Here is a 23234-nt window from a genome sequence, read left to right as displayed (position 1 = left end):
GGAAGGGGAACATCACACACCGGGGCCTGTCGTGGGGAGGGGGAATGGGGGAGGGATAGCATTAGGAGATATACCTAATGGAAATGACGAATTAGTGGGTGCAGCACACCAACATGGCACATGTATACATATGTAACAAACCTGCATGTTGTGCACATGTACCCTAGAACTCAAAGTATAATAAAAAAACAAATAAATAAAAAATAAAGTATACTGGATGATGTGCATAGGCTATATGCAAATACTATGCAATTTTATATTAGAAACATGAGCATCCACAGATTTGGGTATCTGCAAGGGGTCTTGGAACCAATTCTCCAGTGATACTGAGGGATAACTGTATTACCTTAAGTGTGGGAAGCTGGTGACATATCTCTGGTTTTATATGTCTGATATGTCCTTCATTTTGCCTTCATTTCTGAGTGCTATTTTCATTGGACATAAAATGCTAACTGTGCAGTTTTTTTCTTCAGCACTTTGAGGACGTCAATCCATTGTCTTATAGCCTTTATTGTTTCTGTTGAGAATCAGCTGTAAACATTATTGGGGATACTTTGAAAATGGCTACATTTTCCCTCTGGATACATTTAGGATTTTTGTTGTTTTGGGGTTTTGGCAATTATTGTGATATGCCTAGCTATGGTTTTCTTTTATTTCTCCTTCGTAGTTTTGCAGCACTTTGTGAATTTATGGCTTGGTGTCTTTCATCAGTATTGAAAAAGTTCTCAGCCATTATTTCTTCAAATATTCAGTCTCTTGCACTCTCCTTCTCTCCTTCTGAAACTCCAACTATACATACTCCCCATTTCTATTATTTTTTTCTTTCTCCTACATACTGTTATATTTCTGTGCTTTATTATACATATTTTCTCATATCTCCTAGTTATTTCTCTCTTCACCTGTATCTAATGCTGTTAAATACATTCAATGATTTCTTAATTTCATCTATTGCCTTTTTCAGTTCTTTTTTTGTTTTTAATTTTCACGATGTATAGTGCTCTGCCAAAGCGCTCTTATATTTTGCTAGTCTAAACAGATTCATTTTTTAAAATTCAATGACAGAACTCCATTATTTGAATCCCCTGTTGGTCTATTACTATGGTCTATTGTTTATCTTAGTTTCAGTTACATGGCATCATATAACTTATGTCTTGTATGCCTGATTATTTTTGTGTCCATGTAAGACATTATAAGTAAAAACTGTAGAAATTATTTGAAGCCTAGGATGGTATTATCTTCCACCAGAAAGAATTTACTTTTGCTTTAACAAGTAGCTAGAGTCATTAACAATCTCAGATGTCTGTAATCAAAGACTACGATGATTCTAAACTGGTTTTCCTCTGTATGTGGACCATTCAATTCGCAGCTCATCCTTACTCCTAAGGAATCACCCTTCAGGTCCCAACCCAAAGCCTGGGGGATTTAGCAGGCAATCTCCCTGTTTAGCGGATAATGAATTCAAACTGTTGCTCCATTAGCCCCACCCCATGAGTGTGTCAAAAGCTCTTCTTAGCTTCTCAGCCTCTTGGCCACCTCTACTGGAAACAGGAGATTCCCATAGTAGAAAGAGGCTTCAAATGCACAGCTCACCTTTTGGGTTTTCTTCTTCTCCAGGATCTTGTCTCCACAGCCTTCACTGATGTGTTAGCTCTCTGATACGAACAGATGATTTTTTATTTGATCCAGCTTTTCTAGTTGTTCTCAGTGGAAGAGTTAGTCCAAATTGCCTAATCCACCATCATCAGAAGTGCACCTCTCAATTTTTCTCATCTGTAAAATGAGGATAATAATGACAACTTCCTCAAAGAAATTATTAAAAGAGATCAGAGTGCCTATTACATATTAAGTGCTCAAGAACTTTCAGGTATGGTTTTGGGCTACCTACTGCTAATTTAAAACAAGCTTCAATTAGTAGATATTTTGTCATTTTTGCCTGTCTAGTATCTATTCTCCTCTAATATCTCGAATTTTCTTTGAGAACTAGTCCTCATTATTGAATATAGTCTTGATGTCAATCAAGGTGCCATACCCTCCTCTGTCCAAGGGTAGGTAACTAACCCAAGCTAGGCCGGACTGCCTCTTTCCATGTAATGTGAACTTCAAGCAGCAAATAGTGAAGCTGATCCATACAAACAGTGGATAGCACATTGAACAGGCCATCCATTAGTTTCTGCAAACAGCTATCCAGAGCTAACCTAATTTCTGTCTTTTCCAGGGACTAGTAAACTTTTCTTAGAGCTATTCCTTAGGGCTTACAATAAATTATTTTCTGTTTAACAGAGGCCATTTTTGTTGCTTGAAACAAAAATACCTTGATACCTCAATGAAGAACTACCTCACTTTCAAAGTTTTTCTACCAGCCCCTGTAACTTAATCATTTGACCACAAAAAAAAAAAAAAGAAGAGTCGATGTTATTCAGAAAATTTGCAAAAATGCTTCTTTCTTCTTATTATGATTAAAGAATCAATATTTTGTAACTTCTTCCTGTGCTGGCTTTATATTGGCCCTCAGCCCATTCCTGCTCTTATTTCAGACTGTCCTCTCTAAAGATTACATTTGTCATACTCCCTTGAAAGTTGGTTTCCAATTATGTTCTGCCACTGGGAAGCACTAGTAAAAACTGGATGACAGGAGAAGGTAGATCATTTTATTTTCTCCCTTCTGTTTCTAATTCCTGCAGGAGCAGCATCAGTATTCCAGGAAACTCAGCAGATTGCCCATGGTCTCTGGGTCTAGCAGCAATAGCAGCACCAGATAACTACAATGCAAATTCTGGCTACTGCAACAACAGTGCAGTTCTGGCAGGGGTAGCAATGGGTGACTGCAGGCTCCAGCATCCTCTGAGGTGAGTCCAGCATCATCAACAGGACTATAGGTTTTCTGGATCAATAGAAGTGCAGGCTCATGGCATCCTGCAAAGCAGCAGCAGCAGCTTCAAGGGTAGCAGTAGTACTCCAACAACCTTAGCATCATAGTACCTATTAGCTGTTTAACACCATTTTCCTTTTTTTCTCTCCCAGCCCTAAGAGCAATAGTGTCTTCCTGCAGTTACTGATCTTTTGATGAATTCATTGTCCATTTTCTGCTTCTCCAGCCCTACCAGGACTTTTGGCAATTGATTCCCTATGTATTAACTTTTCTTTGTTTAAAATATTTAGTGTGGTTTTTGTTTTCTTAATCACACAACTTTCGGTGGCATGGATCTCCTCATTTCAAATGTATCAGCACTATCCCATGAGCAAAAAGAGAAACCCTGTCATTTTTGTGTTTCTTGTCCTCTCTTCCTTTTTCTGATTCATCCATTCCAATTCTCTATACTCTCTCTTCAACTCATTTTTTTTCTTCTTAGCCTATTTCTTAAGTATACCAATGACACCTATGTCGTTATGTATTTTAATAACACTTGGGGCAAATGAAGTTGGACCATTTTCAATTGAAACAATCAGCAGTTCAAATGCAAAAACAGAAAGTCCCTCTGAAACTATAAATCTTTATTAAAATATAATCCAATCCAATTTTTATTATAATTACAGTTGTCAGTACTTAGAAAATATTTTCCACCAACACTACAATTCATTTTTTGGGTAGCAAAATCATCTTAGTTTTGAAGACGAAAGGCAAGTAACAATTTTAATTAAAATAGGAATTATAACTCATACCTATAGGTTGTACTTCATGTATAATTTCAAATGTATCAGTACTATCCCATAAGCAAAAAGAGAAACACAGTAAATGTTTTAGAAGATAGAAATAATAAAATGTCAAGATATCCTAACTCATCTGAAAAATTGAAAAAAAAAATCACCAGTCTTGGGAGACATAAGACTTCATCTATTTAATTGGGATCACAAACCAAACTTCACGTTTGTTCAAAACTGAACTGTTATTTGAGGCAGAAATCTGCCACCTCTTTTGCCCTCACTCTATAACACTGACTATCATCATGTCCCCCAACACCATACCCCTCAACCTGCCTGCTTTACATTGTCAGTATAATTAGAATAAAGCCAAATTCCTTGCCATGTCATATAAGTCCCTGCCTAATCCTGTTCCAACCTACTGGTCCATTTTCAACTTATCTACTTTCCTTATTCAAGACAGATATTTTAAAAACAACTAATGGTCACAGAATGACTCAATCCTAACTCACCACACACACACACACAGACACACACAAACACACACACAAAATTACTTTAAGTCCATGGGCAAGACCCAAATAGCTGCAGTCAAAGTCAATCTCATGTTTCCTAGGCAAATAATAGGTGGCAAGTGAACTGATGCCCAGTGCAAAATCTGCGCAGTTTGGCAAGTAATGCATTAACACAGAATGGATACTGAAGACTCAAGACATCCTCTATGTAAAGAGTAAATAATCCCCCATGTGCTTCTCCCATTTTTCTCTCTCTCCCTCTCTCTCATACTGCACACACACACACACACGCACACACACATTCACACACACACATAAACACACACATCCCATCATCATTCCTGGCCACAGCAAAATGATTAATTCCAGTTTACATTCAAGGTCAGTTTTTAAAGTATTCTTACTATAATTCCAAAATTCCCTGTCATTGTACCCCTTCATTTCTTCTATCAGTCTCTTGAAACTCTTTAAACAAAGTGTCTTTAATTCCTTCATTAATTCATTACTTACACCTACTATGTGTCAGGCATTGTGCTAAACTGAAGGAGGAAAAGAACACTATATCACACTCAATTTCTGCTCTCAGTCTCCACAAAAAAGTAAGTTACCAATAACTGGCTTAACTGGTAAGTAAATATCTGTTTAAGGTTATAACTTATTAACCATTCAGAAATTTTAAGGTTGTTGTATTGTTATTTCACATTTGGAAAAATATAAATAATCGATTACTCTTTTTCCAATGCACTAGGGACTGAGGAGAGAATAAAGAGTTGGAAACCATCAGACACCCAAAGGAAGAAGTCATTTGTAAGTGGTAAAAAGAAAGGTATCAAATGCGAAAATGACAAAGAGCACAAGATAGGTTCCAACAAGCTCACTACTTTACCTTGGCCCAGGCTTCATTGTCATCAAACTTGGGCAGATAAATAGAAACTGCACTGCCACTAGTAACATTGTCTTAGGGCCACAAGAATCAGAACAACTCTGTTTAACATGACCAATAATTTTTTCTTCTATTTTACCAAGGCTATTTTAAAGGAGCTATATCCTCGAAGAATTCGTTAATCAAAGTATCACTCTACTCCATATGATCTTAAGAAAAAAAATTGCTGAAATCTAATTATAATGACAACCTAATGGCTCTTCACCTTTCTCTTAAGTAGATACAGTAAAACCCTTACCGAAATCTTAATATTAGTTAGGTCTAGGCAAACCTAAGTCTGAAGGAATCCCCTAAAGACCAACAAAATTCAATTGAACAACAATTTATAGAAAAGACTATGCAGCAGAATGGAGGAAAAATACTTTACCAAATGATATTGAAGATTTTTTCTTTGAGGGAGAAACTATCCATTTAGGAAAATACTTTGATAAACTACTGCAGAGTTGAAAGGAAACTCCAACAGAAAATAGACTGAAAGAAAAAAACATTACTAGCCTGATATTACAAAACTAATAGAGATTGGCGAGTGGGAAAGAAATGAGACAAGCAAGGTAGAGCAGGAAGAAGCAGGGGCAACAAAATGGACATAAATGGGTAGAAATGCTCACTGTTTTTTTTTTCTTTAAGAATGAGAAAGTCTACTTCAATTTTGAATTATCCACTCTGTGGGAACCTCATCATCTTTATCCCCAAATCTCCAGAGAAATGCTACTAATGCAGCTGCCTGATATGAGTAAAATTTTAGAATCCAGGAAATAGGGTTATGTCCCACATTTCGCATGACTCCGGAGCAAAAATCAAAGCAAAACACACAGCAAAAATGAATAGTAAAATGTTGAATATTTTTGTTTTAATTGCAATGAAATTTTCTGCAATTACTGAAAACTAGAATGGAGAGGAACCCATTTAATTGAATATGGCTGGCATGTGACAGATGCTGAGGTAGATGGCTGAGAAAATCTATTCATGGAAGAAATATTTATGATATCCTATTAAGTAAAAAATTATAATAAATAAGCAAAATATAAAACTGTATATATACCATAACTGCATTTATGTAAAACATATGATGCATACAGATAAAAATAGAGGAAGATATAAAAATGAACAGTTGTATAGGATGGTGAGGTTACACACTTTTTTTCATTTTAAAAACTATTATTTTTTTTAATTTTATTATTATTATACTTTAAGTTTTAGGGTACATGTGCACAATGTGCAGGTTTGTTACATATGTATACATGTGCCATGTTGGTGTGCTGCACCCATTAACTCGTCATTTAGCATTAGGTATATCTCCTAATGCTATCCCTCTCCCCTCCCCCCACCCCACAACAGTCCCAGGAGTGTGATGTTCCCCTTCCTGTGTCCATGTGTTCTCATTGTTCAATTCCCACCTATGAGTGAGAACATGCAGTGTTTGGTACACCATGGAATACTATGCAGCCATAAAAAATGATGAGTTCCTGTCCTTTGTAGGGACATGGATGAAACTGGAAACCATCATTCTCAGCAAACTATCACAAGGATAAAAACTATTATTGTTATTACATTTTTATAATGAAAATTGAGATAAAAAATGAATAGTCTTTGAACTTTCTATGTTTATACAAGGTAATCAGAGCTCCAGATGAAAGTATTTGAAAGATGGTGATTTCAGTACTTAGAATGGTCAGAAGAGAATTAATATAAACTTAAGAATACTACTATTTGGATAAAATTTGAAAAAGTAATGAACAGCCTTGAAATATATACTTGTCAAACTACATGGTAAGTCCATAGCAGGGCTTAGATGTGAATAAGCTGGTTTGCAGAATTTTTAAAACTATTTTTAAATTATTACTATTTTGAAATAGTTATGAAAATACTTTAAAATTATAATTGTCAGATTACTAATGGCAAGCAAAGAGCAAAGATGACACTCTGTTTAACTATTTTCAGCACACTGTTTATTTTTAAAAATGTTTAAACAAACAAAAAACATCTTCTTACCCCAAGAGAGCAATTTGCTGTTATCAACAATTTCAAAAACTCTCTAGTAAAGATAATGTTCAAGGACAAATACTCAGATGAATTTCACCTGTGTTCTTCTCACTTCCTCTCACTCTAGGCTCATCTTCTAACCCTCAAGACTGACCTTCATGTAAACAAATGAATCTAACTTCAGATGGGGATGTAGAGCGCAAGAATGGCAACAGAAAAAGTAGCCTAAAATTCATAGTATCTGTTTTCCTTATTTATTGAATGTCTTCTGTGTGCCCGTCACATTACATTTGCATCTTACCACAACCCTATGAAATAGTCATTGTTTTTAATTTATAGATAAAGAGACAGAGAGTCCAAGAGATTAAGTGACTTGCTCAAGGTCACAAAATTAGTAACTGGGAAACTAGGATATGACCCAGAGTTGACTAATGCCAAAGCCTTTCCTTATATACACTGTACTGCCTTGACTCCTTGAACTAGCTAAGTAAACACAGGATTAGAAGGAAAATAAGCAGGAAAGCAATATTTGCATCATAAAAATCCAGCTACTTATAAAAAGCCATTTTAATTGATTAGACTACAGAAATTCCCCTAAGCTCTAACCAGATGAATACAGGGTTTCTAAGAGGAAAATTTTTCCTGAAAATATTATATTGTTACAGGAGCCAGCCTGAGTCTAAACCATAAGGTTTCTGGCTCTGGTAAATTTAAACAGAGGTTAAAAAAAAAAAAAAAAAAGTAGTAAAGCCATGAAAACATGTACTGAGAGATCTGAGAGATCAGAACCCAAGCCAGAAATCAAGAATTCTAAATTCAGGATTAAGCACTGCTTATTTTAAGTGACTTTAAAAAAGTCCAGGAAGGAGAACCAGTATAGAATGAACTCCAAACTGGAAGGCTATAACAAAGATTAACCATGAATCAGAGAAATAAATGAGAATTGTGGGGTAAGAGCTGGGACAAAGCTGAGAAATGTGAACTGGAAGGGGTGGGAAAGAGAGAAGAGTGTTTGAAAACATTGGAAATATTGAAACATATGGTAAATTGTGAGACAGTTTGAGCTATGGCATGATTATATAAATTCCTGCTGCAAAATCTGGTGGCAGATTGGAAGCATGTGTTCCAAAACAATTCCATAAGATTTCCTATTGAAGTTGAAGAAAATGAGTAATGAGAGTTTTATGTCTTTAATGGTGTCTGAATTTCTTCCAAAGGTGATTTTAAAATGAAAGCAACACTGATTTGGTCCCAGTTTCAAATATTTCAGGATATAGAGTATATATGATATATAAATTCACTGAATTGTTTATTCCATACATATCTCCCTTATGAAAGGGTCCCCTTTACCCCTTCAACGCTCCAGAAACAGTAAAAATTTTATTATAACTAAAAGTAAAGATACACAAAAGGGTGGAGTGGAAGATGAAGCTGGAAAAACAAGTTGGAGAGGGGCTGTGAAGGACCATGTACGCAAAAGGAGTTTGAATTTTATTCAAAGCAATAGAAAGCCTAAAAGATGCTTCAGCCATAAAATTAATTATTTAAATTTCATTTTTAAGAAGATACTCTGCAGCAATACAGAGGACAAACCCAGAATAGAGACATAAGATCTCAGGATACAAGGCAGTCCCAGTGAAAATGCACCGGTAGGAATTCTCATGCTAGTGAGCACTGGTAAGAATTCTCATGCTAGTGAGAATTTTTTACACTAAGTCATCAGAAGTCACTTGTTAACATATCATAACAGGCCCTATCACTATCTCATTTCAAAACCTTTCATTACAGATCAAACATGCCAATAAGATAAATCCAAATTTCTTAGCATGACATACAACCATAGGTGATTCTAAATATTTAACAACTGATACAGCAATATAAAATTAACATAAAAATCAATATATAAATTAATATTAAAATAGATTTTCTTTTCTCCAAATAAAGTATAGATGTAGATATTTAGATACCTGCTTTCCACATGACAAGAGTTACAGCAAGCTTGTCCAACCCACAGCCCATAGGCCACATGTGGTCCAGAACAGCTTTGAATGAGGCTCAACACAAATTCATAAGCTTTCTTAAAACATTATGATTTTTTTTTTTTAGCTCATCAGCTATCGTTAGTGTTAGTGTATTTTATGTGTGGCCCAAGACAATTCCTCTTCTTCCATTGTGGCCCAGGAAAGCCAAAAGATTGGACACATGGGAGTTATAGCATAAATTATTTATACAGTCATTCTAATAACTTACAAATCATTTGTTGAATTTTAGAAAGTGTCAATCTCTTAACAGAGCCATGGTTGGATATTTAGAACAATGTTAGACTTCTCCTGACACATTCATAATTAAAATGAGAGTCATTAGGTCCCTGATACCCACCATTTTGCTACAACTTTAAAACAACTGGGCAGGCTGCCCACATGTCATAGTCACATAAACATCTAGATTGAGCCTGTCCAACCCGCGGGCCAAGGGCAGCTTTGAATGTGGCCCAACACAAATTTGTAAACCTTAAAATATTATGAGATTTTTTTGCAATTTTTTTTTAGCTCATCAGCTAACATATTCGTGTATTTTATGTGTGGCCCAAGACAATTCTTCTTCTTCCAATGTGGCCCAGGGAAGCCAAAAGCTTGGATACCCCAGATCTAGCTGTTAGTGTTTTCCACAGAGACTGAAAGCACTGTGCCTCAGGACACTCCCTGCAAAATGCAGTTACCACGAAAACCACCTGCACTGCAGCCTTCCATTGCCTCCACCAACAACAGGGCACAGGGGTATCAGGCAGGCACTGACACTACAGGCAGTACATGCCTTCCAAGGACCATGTTAATACATACCAGCAAGGTTACTAGGTTTCATAATTCTATAAGACTGCACTAGACAACATCATTAGATAATTTATTCTCTCAATAATATTTAGTAGTCTGCATCAAAGTGATTCAGTTTTTAAAAATTAGTGTCTCTGTACTGGTGCATGTCAGTTGAATACCAGTCCTGCATATGATGCCCTTTGTAACTGACTCTCACCAACTAGCTTCACCTTCCACCACTCCATCCCTTCTTTCCATCTTCCATGCACGTAGCAATATAGGAATACTGACTATTCCCCAAAGACACCATGCACTATGCTTTTCACAGTCCATGTCTAAATGCTTTTCACAGCATATGTCTAAAATGCCCTTTCTCCTTCTCCACATACTTTTTCCTGCAAGGCCAGTTTGAATGTGATCTTTGGTTATAAAGACTTCCTTAAATCCTCCATGTTCATATACTAGCCCCTTCCTCTGTTCAACACTTGGTATATAACTACTTTAAGGCACTTATCATGCATTTGGATTATTTATTTATATGACTCTTTCCCACTAAATTATAAGCACCTCAAGGGCAGAGACTGTGTCCTATTCCTCTCTGTTTCCTAAGTTAGTACAGTGGCTGGTATAGAACAGATGCTCAAAATGCATTTGTTTAAAGGAAGAACAAATAATTACTTAAATCAAAAACAATCATTATCTTTGATTCCCTATACTGTATTGCTGGAAATTTTTAGATGCAGACTTAAACATGTATAAGGGGATATCCATTTTTTAAATTCTTTTAGAGAGTAGAGTGTATATGGCTTTGTAGAAGCAGCACCATGTAGTACCTCTCCCCTGACCTTCCCATTGGATCATCTCAGGTAGTCCAATAATTACTTTTGTCCCAATTGGGTTTTTATTACTGAAGTTCTTTGTCTTATATACACATGTAAAACATTTATTTGTAATTTTCCCTTGTTTCTACATTTTTCCAGCACATAAAGTATGTAGGAATACTACATTGCATCAATAGCAACATCTAGTATTAGATGTCCCACATAGGATATAAATTATTTTGTCAATCTTTTTATTGTTTGTATTTCCTTCTTTTCTTCCATCTTTCATTCTGGCCCTCTTTATTTCTTTCTTATTGGCTTTTAATGTTAACAATTATCAAGAGAGTCATTCGTGACAGAATTTCACAATGGATTGTTTTAATTTTAGAAATAAAAAATTATGTAACATAATTTAATTAAATAAGTTCAGTAAAGGGACTGCAGACTTTTTTGAAAATATAAGTATGAGTACAAGTATGAAATTTTTGAAATTTTAGTTATTGAAGTAAATCATTATTTCAGCAATATAATACATTTCTCAAATTTCGGTTCCTGTACTCCTATAATTCTTCTCTTTCTCAAACTAAATGTCCTATTTGTATGAAGAAGTAGCACATAAAGCTATGGGGCCAATAAACAATGCCTGCACCTTGCCACAAAGCAAGATTTTAACTTTTTTAAATGTCTGCAAGTTTAAAATAACAAAGCATAATACAGAACCTCTCATTTAGAAGTCTACATAGAAACTGCCAACTGCCAACACTATATTTGAAATCAATGAACCAAAAAGAAAAAAAGACAACGAACATGTCACTTTCAATGATATTAGTAAGTGTATAGATGGCACATGAGAGGATATAGAGACAACACTAATCAAAATTACTAACTAAAGTTTTCACTGCAGATTAATGAATCTATAGTCAGCAAACAGTATTAAGTTAATAACTGACACTATAACCACTAAAGAGGAATAACTAAAAAGATATTTGTCCTGCAAAGACATACCAAAAACCAAATATATTCAAATTGGTAAATTAAGATTTTGAAACATTAATATTTATAAAATATTATAGAAATATTGTATAAATTTGCGATGACAAGTAGAAAAGTTCTATAATGAGTTCATTCTGAAAAATCTGAAATTCAAGTAATATTTTATTTCCAGAGCTCTTGAACATAAAATTTTGCCTTTAGATATGAATTCCACATTAAATGTTATCAAAATGAAAGATCTAATCAATTCCAAGCTGCTTCAATCCCAATTACTGTTGGCTACACAAAGAAACGAGATCAGAATATTGTTCTCTGCTGTTCCATACCTAAGTTTGTTGTCTATGAAAGGAAAAGCTTGTATTCTGAAGTTTATGGGTTAAAAATATCATTGAAATTGTAAGTGATTATCACTGTACAGATCTGTTGAAAGGTAGTTACTGACTTCAAAAAATGGCTTAACTGAGTTTAGAACATCTGAACGAACTTAATAAAAACTTTTCATAAACTGTGTGAAAGTATATTAATGAATATGACAAAGTTTATAGATTCAAAGCAACAGTTTAGCTTCAGAATAGTGAGGTTAAAGTGATAGTCAAATGTTACAATATGAGTCCTAAAGAAAAATTATTAAGATGAGCAGAGCATTATATATGTTTGTGGAATACCAACATCATTTTTAAATATTTGATATTGTTTTTAAAGTTCAAATGGATTAGAATACCATTCTCATTATCAGAGGAAATTTCAACATTATAATTGTCACTGAAAGAAAAGGACATGAGTTAAAGGATATTACTAGCTTTGAAGTAAAATTTAAAGAGGATGAATTTTCAAAATTCTAATAACATAAAAGCAGTTTCCATCAATCAGAAAAAAATGAAGTTTTTTGTTTTGTGTGTGGTTTTTGGGTTTTTTTTTTTTTTTGAGACAGAGTCTTGCTGTGTTGCCCAGGCTGAAGTGCAGTGGCGCCATCTCAGCTCACTGCAACCTCCACCTCCCGGGTTCAAGCAATTATCCTGCCTCAGCCTTCCAAGTAGCTGGGATTACAGGCACATGCCAGAAAATGAAGTTCTTCTCTGCAATTTTCTACCAACTACTTTAAGAGTTTCTTGTCAATGGTGACCAACAGGAATTTGAAAAGATCATCATTACACAACCTTGGAATAATGTGTTTCTGTCCAAAAATAAATAAATAAATCTGATATTAAAAAGATATGCTCCTAGAAGCTGGCTAAGTGTCTCATTTTAGATATTGAAAAAAATTTAAAGTTTTCATAACTCAACATTTGCTATCTTCCATAATACCTTGCATTTTGTTTTGCTTAGAATTTTGTAACTTAAGATGTGATGAATTTTTTTACCAACTTTCATATAGATGCCCCCAATCTTTCCCAGTTTATCTCAACATGACATACACCTCCATGATTGTTTTCTACGTGTGGAATCACGTGAAAAAGGTTAGGAAGCATTAAGTCAAAGTAAATTAACTATTCAGCCAAAATATACAGTGGAAAGGGAGAAGAAAAGTCTAAAAGATGGTAAATGAAGAGAGGACAAATCATGAAGGGCCTAGTTTGACATGCTAAGAATTTTACACTTTTTCTAGCCTTTGTCAGCTAGAGGTCTGGAAGAGAGGTAAGCTCTAATGTTCTAAGTCATCCATTGTATGTAACACATTAATTTATTTCTTATGCCTCTAGAATGGTACTATTTACGTATCCATCCCTGGTAGAAGAAAAGAATTACTATTTTGTGTGCTCCATGGTTCAGAGAAGGGAATCCAGTTAAAGGCTGCATGTAGCTGGCAATAGGGAAACACTGATACGTTAAACAAAAGAGTTATATAATCAGATATTTTATGTGCAAAGCTCTTTCTGGAAAGAGTAAAATTTAAATTGTTTTAAATCAAAATTCAAATGACCTGGGATCAATAAAGACCCCCAATATTGATCTGTGTAAAATCCTACAAGTAGCAAAATCTAATTTTCCATTTTTCCTTTAAATATTATTTTAAATAGTTGGTGATAATTATCACATCAACGGCCACTATGATTACAATAATTAACATATTACAGCAATTTATAGCTCACAGGCACTTTCATTTATATAGTATCACTTTACTCATATGATAAAGATACCACACACCCATACTTCCTTAACCACAATTCCCAAATCCAAAAAGTTCTGAAAACAAAAATTATTTTTGTGTAAGTCTGGGCCAAAATTCCTGGCCTGACTATATATAGTCTTTATTTAACCCTTTTGTAAATATTCATATGTTTCCCGAGAGAAATATCAATGTTTGATTAGGGGCTACTGTCCTGACCCTGCTAAGAGTTACATATCTTACAGTATATACACCTTTACATTTTTAAAGTCTAAAATACTTGAATTCCAAAACATCTGCCACCACAAGTTTCAGTTACAGAATTGTGGACCTGTGTTTTTAATCTTCATTTTATAGAATGCAGGAAGTTAACTGACTTCTTCAAGATAGCACAGCTTATAAATGATGGAGCCGGGACTATTATCCAAATATCTAAATCTCGTTTTCTATCCCCTATCCAAGACTAACCATAAATGGGAAAAAAATCCTATAGAGGCATATAGAGGCATTTCATATTACATGTACCTGTAATTCCCTGGCCCAGCTCACCCAGAGCACTTGCCAACTGCAGGCAGCCTCCAAGCCCATACATTCTGGGTTCATCCTGGGAAATCCAGTTCAAGGACTATGCATACATCCAGGAATGACATGACCTGGACAGCAGGCTCCAGCCCTGCCACTTTCTATATCTTATAAGAATTAGTTAACACAACATTTTCAAAATGCAAAATTTAAAAATAAAAGTCTTTTTGTAACTAACCTTCAAAAAAAAATTTACTGCTGATTTAGTTTATCAGCTTCACTATGTTACACAAATGACTAAGCTCATTGTCTAGTTTGAGTTCACTGATTCAGAAGTAAAAAGCATCATCAATTTTTATGTTGACACTATTTTTCACTAAAATTTATTCTTTAAAAAGTAGAAAGCAAATAAGACAAAATTGTAGAGGGGGAACTACAATTATCCTAAGGATTGCCCACTTTTCTAATGCCAATTCTATCAATCCTGTGATAGTTATATTTTTCAACAAATTCTCCTGGTTCTCCCTCTATACATGACAGGATTGTCCTTCTCTACCCTGAGTTAGGTAGGCATGATCATGAAATTTGCTTTGGCCAACAAAATGCAAGCAGAAGTTGTATGCATACTTCTGAGAGGAAATTTTAAGAGACAACTTAGGATTCACTGCAGTCTCCCTTTTCAGCTGCTCAGAATGTTCCAGAAAGCATTTTCTCCACTAACCTGTGTCCCAGGATGAGGATGACATGGAGTAGAGACCCAAAGGGATCCAGAGAAACATATAACGTCAAAAAGAAATAAACCTTTGTTGTTTTAAGGTACAAATATTGGGGATAACATAGCCTACTATAAATGTACTGCCTCTCAGCTCCAAATCCACCCTTCTTTGACCTGCTTTGTGATAGTGAATCTGGACTCTGTCACCATTTCTCCTTTGCAGTTGGCAAAATGTTAAACTTTGTCACTAGAGGGAGCCATAGTGACATTAAAGGAAGAAAGGACTTCAAGGTTCTGGGTGTTTTGTTGTTTTTGCTACAGTGCATGGTTGCCAGTAGCTTATAGACACCCAGTATTACTCAACCTCCTAGCAAGTTTCAGTGTCACCCCAGAGGACAGTTTCTCAAGAAGTCTCACTGGCACCCCAAGAGGTGGCTTCCCAATGAGTTTCCTAAGCACCTCAGCCAGCTTCTCTGCAAGTCCCACCAACATTTCCACAGATGATGTTCTGCTTGCCTGCCACAGCCTGAGACAGCTCAGTGGGCCACAGTCACATCCTCCAATGAGGGCTGAATCTCAGCCTCAGACACACAGGAAGGGCTTCTCTGAAATTTGTTTCTGTCATAGGTAGTCTACCTCACCCCTAGAAGAGGGCTGCTAGTTGCTATAAGTAGTAATACTTTATATCAAAATGTCCCTGTTCAAATTACTATTATAGTTTCTATCATGACTGGACTCTGATATCTAGTCTATCCTAACATACTGTCAACTGCAACATAAATTTATATTAGTAGTTTTAAAGAAAAATCTTGGATTACTTTTTTTCTACTTTATTTCATAGCCACTTTTAATCTTTACATGCCTAAGTTAAACAACTGATTATATCCTAAACCCTGTCATGAAGTTTAATCATAACATACACTACTGTGCATCTTTTCATTAAACCAGACTCTAGGGTAAAAAATTACAAAAAAGTAATATATGAAGGTACACTTATGTAGAGTATGGCTATTCAACCAAACATGCCAAAAGAAACTACTTCTTGTGGAAAGATTAAATTCAAATATTTACTTATTCATACTGGAATATAAAGTTATGCTGAGTCTTTTAACATGACCATTGGATAATGAAAATACTGCATATGAAAATATTTCAATGACTCTTCACTATGTTAGTCATATGGTAAAATTATTTACTCCTCTACCTATAAAAATAAATACAATTATTAACTAACATGACTACTGCTTAGGAATAGTATTTAATCTTTATGTACAGGGCACAGAACAATTCACACTTCTTGCCCCCAGCCCCTCCACGTCAAACCCAGTTAAACAAACATTTTAACTCTAGAGGAAACTGTTAAATAAATAAAAAGTGGAATGCAGATTGGCGGTAATTTGAAGGCAATATAGTAATATAAACTATAGTAAAACATATATAGTAAAATATTATTTCAGAGATATTCTGGAATTTGTATCTCTGAATACAAAATACTTTTAAAAAAATAAGAGTAGTTCAGTATCTACTTTATAAAAAATATATATCCAAATTTATATCTACTGGCACTCTTTAGAGGAATGTCATAAGGAGAATAAATGGCCCCCCAAAGATGTTCTGTCCTAATCGCAGGAACACATAAATATGTTTCCTTATATGGCAAAAAGAACTCTACAGATATGATTAAAATAAGAAGATTATTCCGGAATATCTGGGTGAATTCAAGCTAATCACATGAGTTCTTAAAAGAGAAAAAAATCCTTCCTAGTTGTGGACAGAGAGAGATGCAATGACAGAAGAAAGGTCAGAGAGACAGCATCGCAATAAAGATTCAAAATACCCCACTGCTTGTTCAGAGATATAGCAAGTTATGTGCAAGTACCAGAAAGAGGCCTCTAGGAGGTAAGAACAGCACTCAGCTGAATAGCCAACAAGAATCTTGGTCCTATAACTTAAAGAATGTAATTCTTTCAACAATCCAAATGAGCAAGGAAACAGTCCTCCTATAGTTTCCAGAAAGAAATGCAGCCCTACCTATACCTAGATTTTGGCCCAGTGAGAAAAATAACTGTGCTAATAAACGTATTAATTAATTCTTTCAGATTGAAGACAGCTTTTAGTTAAAAGGAATTATGTGTGATAAAACAGATTTTCATCTATGTGCCTGGGAAGCAAACTATTATAAAAATGATAATAGATACCACATATGCCAGCAAAACAAGATGAATGTGAGCACCACCTCCATCTGTCAACTGAACAATACCAAAGCACCAAACATCGTTGTGGTTATTCTACTACCCAGTTATATTGTTTAGTGTATCCTTTTCCCCTAGTTTTAGCCTCCCAGAAGCCTAGTTACAGGACACAAGAAACTACCAAACTATTTTTCTCTTCAAGCTGAACATAAGCTTGATTGGAAGAAAAAAATGCTAAAGGGCATTCCTCCTGTGCCTTAAAGGAGCATTTATCCAGTTCCTCTGTTTAGCAGAACCTATCAAATTATTTGTATTATACAAAAATACTAAATGTTTATAACCATATAACTATACAAAAGTTGTTAATTCCAAATGCCTTAAAAAGCATTTAGCTAGCACTATATTGTACGAAAAGTAAGAGTTTTGACAGGTATATATAATATAGATATATGTTCATAATATATAAACTGTATTAAAGTTGTTAGTTCTTGACCAATTAATTTATACTATCTAGTTGTCTTCAATTTTGTAGGTTACCCGTATTAGAAAGAAAGTAGGTAAAATAATATATTACTCTTGTGTAAACCTTTTCTTAACTTTCCCCTTTCCATAACCCTACCTCAATTCCTATTTCTGGAGCTTCCCATCACAAAACCCAATAAAATTTATCTCCCTTCTATAATATCAGCACTTTCTGAAATTCTGCAAGAATTCAGTAAGCTAATATAAAGATGCACAGAATCTTCACCAACCTCAGCATGTCATTTCCATAACTAATCTCCTCTCTATATTTTCCTAAAATACATTCACATTTCCAAAATTCCCTTAGAGGTGATACAGAAATATATACAGGGAAGGAAATTTGTCCTTGCTAAGCCTAACATATAAAACAAAGATTGTGTGATAGTTTAAAATACACAAAGAATGAAATAAAACCAGAAGGTGAGAAATTCATTGAAACTAAGTTATCAATGGGAGTAGGGAATATTCAATAAAAGGATGACAGTCCTGAAGTTCTGAAAAGATTACATGGTGTGAATATACCCAGTAGAAAAAATTTTATACGCTAAGATATTAAGAAGGGTTCCTTCTAATTATGAACGGATTCCAAGAGCCCTTATCTTACTTTCTCCCCTTTGTTCTTTGTCCTTTCTTTTCTTCTTTATCCCTTTTGGCCCTTTTTACTACCATCCCATTATCCCAAGTTATAGTCACTTCTGTTACTCATATTAATGTTACAAACTCTCTAGAATAACTAAAACAATAAAATAAGCCACTTCACAACTGCTCCCTCAAGAGAACACTGGTCCTAGGACCAGATGACTTCACAGAGCTAACTATGAGTGAGATAAGCAGATACAGGCAGATATATATTATGTATAGTAGTCAGTTAAGCAAGTCTGGCATCATAAGAGTTAAGCAAGTCTGGCATCATAAGAGTTTACCTGACCCTTAACACACAGCTGTCAAATCCTGGCAATTTTGGCTCCTAAATTTTTCAAAAATCTGTCTTGATTCTCCACCTCCACCTCTACTGCCTTATTTCATATCTTCATCATTTATTACCTGGATTACTGTAAGAATCTCCTAAATAGTGCCTTTATCTCTAGTATTACACCTTCTAACCAATCTATTAAATGAGAGTGGTTTTTGTTCCAACAGAAGTCTAATTATATTGTGTCACTGCTTAAAATCCCTCCATGACTCCCTATTGCCAAATCCAAAGAATAGCATAGAAGGCTTTTTAGGCTCTGAACCTTGCCATCTCTCCAGTCTCCTCTATTGACGCATCACCATTTAAATCTGTGCTCTTCTGAACCACTTCAAGGAAACTTCTTGACCATGTCCTGCGTCTTCTTTTTTTTTTTTTTTTTTTTTTTAACAAATGAAGGGTTTTGGGGGCAAAGACGAATTGGGAGTTTTAAGATTTTTGCTTAGAGAACAATCTGCCTAGCTAACATCTACTCATCATTTGAGATTCAGCCTAGATGGCATCTTCCCAGGACTGAATCACATGCTCCTCTTGTAAAATATATCCATGATACACTGTAGTGCACAGTAGTCTCCTGGTACTTACCATGCAAAATTTTCATGTGGTTTATCATGTTTCTTACAATGAGCTCCTTAAGAATTACCTGATAATGGTTAAAATTATTTCAACTCCCAGAGACAGCTGTATTTCATTAGGTGACTAGAGAATACAAAAGTTTTTAATATCTAGCAGTGAAACTTTCAGATATTTTAACAGGACAAACTATGTAACACCATGTGATATAACACAATATAATCAAACAATACCACAGAGGCAATAAACTACTAGTAAGATTAATCTGACATATTTTTTACCACGGTTATAATGTACTAAAAACACCTTTACAGTATTTTTTCATGACACTTTACATTTTTATGTGTTCACATGATTATGGTTGGCCTTAGATTGTCTGTCTCTGGAGGGCATGAACTATTTCTATTCAAAGCCTTCTGTGTACTCTTTATCACTCAGCTGTGCTAAACACAATGGAAATGTATTAATTCTCTTAAAGTAATCACTTTTACAGCCAAATTTTCCCTAATTCCTAATATTCCTTAAATTTAAACATGATATCTATCACAATGTTCTTTTGGTTTCTAGTCAAAAAAGATATGCTCTTAGTCCAAAAGAAAGATAAGCTGCAATCATACACAAACACTGTAAGTTTCCTTCCATGTAAAATAAGCAAAATTAGGCATATGTTTAAAAACTACATTTGATTTCAAAAATAAGGACACTACTACATAAGCAAATCTTTTTTTTAAGATTATTGGAGTTCACCTGGAAAGTTGGTACCACCTAGATGAACATAATATTTCATTCCCAATGTGCGTTCATTCACCCGATTAATATTTTTGAGTACTACTATGTGTAAGCCATTGTATTAAATTAGAAGTTGAAGCTACATTAGTAAACAAAACAGACATGGTGTGTGCTCTCTTTGAGTTGATAATCTAGCAGGGTGGACAGACCATAAACAAGTAAATAAATCATTATAAATTTTGATAAGCATAATTGGGGAAACACAAAAGGTACTGTTATAAAGAATAATGGAGAGAATCTACGTAAGAAAGAGTGGTCAGAGAAGAGCTCTCTACAGATCCAAATTTGAAGCTAAGCCAGAAGGATGAGAAACCAGCAATCATACAAAGCTTAAGTGTATTTGAGGGGCAATGTGAAGATAAGCATTCTAAGCTCAATAACCATACTTCAGAATTAGCTTAACCTAATACGGTTCTCTGGGTTCTTAGATACAATGTGAATAAGACAAATAAGTAAATATAGATTTTAGTTAAATAATAGAGTAAAAAGTTTAACCAAGGCAAATCTAAAGTCAATTACAAAGTAGTTTCCACCAGTAAGTCCCCTCAATTCACCTTTAACTATCAGTATCTTGCTGATTACCAACAACTTGATGTCAGTGCTATTTTCACTGCTATGTCTTAGTTATTAAGCTCCTTAAGAATGGTATTTGCTGAGGAAACTATTTTCAAGTTGTCACCCACCCTCTCCCCATCTCTAGTCTTCCAAACAAATAATGAAGTCGCTTAAGAGCCCTCCTGGCATATTCTGACTTCATAATAGACAAGGAAAAGAATCTCTCAATTTTTAGAAAATAAGAAAATTTCACCCAGCAATCCTATGATAAGGTTTAAAGAGTGCTATCTATATCAGTTAACAATGATTATTTATTGCACAACTACTTATACCAGGATACTTAGTCTATAACAATCACAATCCTTCAAAATAGGTGTTATTACTCAAATAGTATAGATGAGGAAACTCAGAGTTTAATAATATAAGCAAAATGTTACCATTATTAATTAGTAAAGTAAGGTGTCAAGTCAAAATTCATCTGGTCTATCACACTTGCTTCCACTATCTCTTTCTTCATCACACAATATAATTAGTTCCTTATCAAAATCTATTGTCAAGAGGAAGATATTATTTAATTGCCCTTACTTTAAAATAGAATATATATAAATTTATTGGGTACTCTTTCATAAAATGTAAGTCAATTTTTTGTTTGCTTGTTTTCTTATAAAATGTCAATCAATCTTTTAGAATGCATTTTGAATCCTTAAAACTATAGTTTTTCATTTTTTTGGCAATGGCAACAGTGGTTTACATATGCACTTTTTATTTAAAAGTATTCATGATTCAATTGGTAGTTTTTAAAAATACTAGAATAGGGAAGATCATTCTAAGAAGATCACAAACTCAAAATCCATAAAACAAAACTACAATAAATCAATTTTTTTTAAATCCTGACCAGTAAAAAAGGCATAAACAAGGTCCTAAAACAAATAGCATGCAAGAGAGCCTCCACAAATCACTAAAAATTACTAATAGAAAAGGGAATACAAATGGCTCTAACCAAATTTTTTTAAAAAGGCTCTCAATCTCTCTGACAAGAAAATTGCAAATAAGTCTACAGTGGCATCTTTTTCATTGAAACACTGGTAAAGATTGCCACACACTGAGTTGGCGAGGATGTGGGAAAGTCCCCTTAGTATACATCACTTATACACACTTCCTCTACAAAAGTAAATTTCACAATATTTATTAAATTTAAAATATACTAACCCTTTGACCCAACAAATTTGTTTCTAGGAACCTGTCTCAAATATACATTCATACATGTAGGAAATGTATGTACAAAGATATTTATCACAGATAATACTGTGATAAATACTAAAAATTTCTAATGACAAAATACTTAGAAAAAAACTTAAATACCCACAAATATGGTACTAGTTAAAGAAATTACAGAATATTCATTAAAAGGGATAGTATATATCCTATATCCATTAAGGTTAATGCGGCAGCTATACAGTCACAGATGTGGAACTGACCTATAAAGCAAACTGCAGGACACATTTCTGTTTTTACGTTTACATCCATCCATACATACATGTATGAGCACACACATACACACATATACAGACACACACAATATTATATATACACATGTATTTATTCTTATGCATAGACTGTCTCTAGAAGAGTATACAATATAAAATATACTAGTAACAGTAGTTGGCTCTGGGTGGGGGAAATAGGTAGTTAAGAAATTTGGGGGCTGCGGGTGGCTCACACCTGTAATGCCAACACTTCGAGAGGCCAAGGCGGGAGGATCACTTGAGCCCAGGAGTTCAAGACCAGCCTGGGCAACATAGGGAGACCTCATCTCTACAAGAATAAAAAATAAATTAGTCGAGTGTCATGACACCTGCCTGTGGTCCCAGTTACTCCAGAGGCTGAGGTGAGAGAATCGCTTGAGCCCAGGAGGTTGTGGCTGCAGTGAGCAGTTACTGCGCCACCTCACTCCAGCCTGGGCCTCAAAGCAAGAAAGATCCTATCTCAAAAAAAAAAAAAAAAAAAGAAAAAGAAAGAAAAAAAAAGATTTTATTTCAAAATTTTATAAATTAACTTTGGAAAATACTTTTAAATTGAATTATTTTAAAAAATAGAGAACTGCTCACTATATATGTGCTAAATATATACTAATTGTTACCCTAATCTATCAGGAAAATTTTTACTTATTGCCTTCCTTTATTTGGGGAGCAAATTAACCCTTTAACAGAAAATCTAAAATATGAATGAAAATATACACATCAAGAAACACATAATTTCTAATTTGTGTTACAAAAAGCTTATCTGAAAGTCTATGATATGTACATATTAGAAACTCAGTATTTACTGAATGCTTTTCTATTGATTTAGTGGGTTTGCTTTCCTCAGACATTTTTTCACAATTACACAAAAACCCACTGGAAATTCAACTTTTAATAAATTATGTTTTTCTTTCAAACAATGATTCTTCATTGTCCCACAAAATTGATAAGCTACCTCATTAACATTACCACAATTTAAATAAACATAATTTATTAAGTACTTATTATGTGCAGGTGTTAAGGATGCTGCAAAACACAAACTCAAAAAAAGGGTAAATTTTG

At 34.5% G+C, this 23234-nt stretch overlaps 1 protein-coding gene across 45 annotated transcripts in view; it reads right to left on the bottom strand.

Moving 5' to 3' along the window:
• RIMS2 (regulating synaptic membrane exocytosis 2) overlaps positions 1–23234 on the bottom strand; it is a 773441-nt gene that overhangs the window by 746379 nt on the left and 3828 nt on the right. The window contains exon 2 of one of the 45 annotated variants that reach the window (XM_063726763.1): positions 1591–1770. The exons of 43 other annotated variants lie outside the window; for them this stretch is intronic. The gene's annotated coding sequence lies outside the window, so the exon portion shown is untranslated. Of the gene's footprint in view, positions 1–1590; positions 1771–23234 lie in introns of those variants that run through there. One more of the 45 variants, XM_063726778.1, reaches the window with a different exon arrangement.

This window comes from Pongo abelii, chromosome 7, assembly GCF_028885655.2.
Source record: "Pongo abelii isolate AG06213 chromosome 7, NHGRI_mPonAbe1-v2.0_pri, whole genome shotgun sequence".
NCBI lineage: Eukaryota > Metazoa > Chordata > Mammalia > Primates > Hominidae > Pongo > Pongo abelii.
Note: the sequence above shows the minus strand (reverse complement) of the source record. Positions and strands in the feature narration are given on the sequence as shown.